The sequence below is a fragment of the Quercus suber genome, unplaced genomic scaffold, assembly GCF_002906115.3.
Source record: "Quercus suber isolate HL8 unplaced genomic scaffold, Cork oak 2.0 scaffold_229, whole genome shotgun sequence".
Lineage (NCBI taxonomy): Eukaryota > Viridiplantae > Streptophyta > Magnoliopsida > Fagales > Fagaceae > Quercus > Quercus suber.
The window spans coordinates 35,184-37,523 of record NW_027069687.1 but is presented as its reverse complement, the minus strand read 5'-3'; positions in this window follow the sequence as shown (position 1 = coordinate 37,523).

Genomic DNA, 2,340 nt, shown 5'->3' with positions numbered 1-2,340 from the left:
GCTAAAAATTGTAAAAACTATTTTAAAATTGTAGGACAAATTATATTTAAAAAAGAAAAAGGAAAAAAAAGAATGACGTGGCAACTGATGTGGCGCAACGTGGGACTAGCAGCATTAAACACTACGCTTCAGCTTTTAGTAATATATAGATTTGTTGTTTGTGCTGCTGTGATTCTTTTTTCTCAGAAAAACATAATTTTTTTTTTTTATTGAGCCACAGATTGGGCCTCTGTTTTCAGGGCCCTGGCTGGGCGGGGCCCGACGGGGCGGGTCTGGGCCCCGGGAAAAAAATCCGTTTAATAAACGGGCTGGGTCCGGGCCTCAGGTCTTGACCTGTGGATCGGGTCCGAGTATGAAAAAATCCGGCCCGAATCCGACCCGTTGCCATTCCTACAAAAAGTGTAATACAAAAAATCAAACAAAAAGGATTTGCATTCCATATAAACGCCATCCCTTGTCACGTAGTTAGGCTACATCAGTGGATTCTAGTTAACTCAACTGGTAAAGTTTCTGATGGTTGTATAAGAGATCTGGGGTTCAATCCCCGCCTACACCAAAAACTGATTGGTGTCTTGGTCTGATGATAAAGGGCTATTATCAGGAGCGAACGCCATAGGTTGAAATTCTCTCAAAAAAAAAGTTAGGCTACATCATCCATGTGAAAAAAAAATAATAATAAATAAAGATCCTACACGCTTGTGCCATAGTTCTTATTTTCAAGGATAATTATTACACCCACTCGGGAGTGCTCCGCCCAAATTGAAATATGATATAAAGGATTGGGATACTCTTTATAATTTATCCTAAAATCTTTTACCTTTTGTTTTAATACCAAGGGCAAAAGCGACGTCTATAATAATTATTAAAAAGAATGCTACATGGAAGATGAAAATATTGACGCTTTCCTGAACTGAACCTTGACCGTGAAAATAAACTAAAGAAAGATAAACCTTAGCTTGGCCTTGACCAGTCGAGCGAAACGGTTTAAGGCTTCAGAATTATTCGAAAATGTGTGCCTAATGACTAGTAACAATTTTAATTTTTTGTATGTCTGCAACTCTTCTATAGTGACCTTTCAATAGTGCTCTTTTATTAGTGACTCTTTGTTGTCACTCTCTCTCTATATATAAAATAAACAAATTGTTAGAAATAAAGTCTTATTGGAATGTGTTAACTTTGGGGAATGAAAAGTTTACTTGGGATGTGTAAAGGGTGAAATGTATTAAGCCTATAGGGGAGATGTATATCCATAAGTGTACTCATTATTGCAACCTTATCTCATAAACTCTACAAGTATTCTAAGGTCCTATATATATGTGGGATTACTTTACTGTTATTGTACACACATCTAAGAGAGATCAAAAGAATTGTGGATGACCACTTAAATACTAGAGTTTATCATTTTCTTGTTCCTTTTACTTTGTTTTATTTCCATCATTTTATAATACGTTATCAGCACGAGTTTCTACCCTTTTGGAAAGGATCCCATTCTTCTTCAAACATCCAAGATTATTTGTGTAGTTCTCTTAACTCACTGTAAGTTTTCTTTTTAAGGAATTAGTAATTATTCTATTTGTTTGTCTTTATGTTTTATGCTCATAATTTTCGTGATTTTTAATTGATTAAAATTTTTATGAGATTCACATTATTCTATTGTTGAATATTGTTATGAGATTCACGTTTATATTATTATATATTGTCTTCACGTTTATACATTATTACGTGTACAATATTACGTGTACTAATAATGTTTAAAAATGTAAGTATTGTTCCATTACAATTAAAATTTGAACATGTATATGTAGCACTGTTTTCATTAAAATTGTGTATGATAATATATATATATATATATATATATTTTTATTTATATTTAGTTATTTAATTTCTTACGTAATTATATATTTATATAGATGTCGAACCCACAAAACTTGAATTTGCTGCCCTTGACATCTCGGGCAAGAATTACTTGTCATGGACCCTTGATGCTGAGATTCACCTAGAGGCAAAGAACCTTGGAGATACAATTAAGGTTGGCAATCAAGCATCCCTGCAGGATCGTGCAAAATCAATGATTTTTATTCGCCATCATCTCCATGAAGAATTAAAATCTGAGTACCTTACAGTAAAAGACCCTCTTGTCTTATGGAATGATTTAAAGGAAAGATATGAGAATCAAAAATCTGTAATCCTCCCAAAAGCTCGTTATAATTGGTTGAACCTGAGGTTGCAAGATTTTAAAAGTGTGAGTGAGTACAATTCTGCACTTTTTAAAATAATCTCACTATTAAAATTATGTGGGGAAAAAATCACTGATGAAGACATGTTAGAGAAAACATTTAC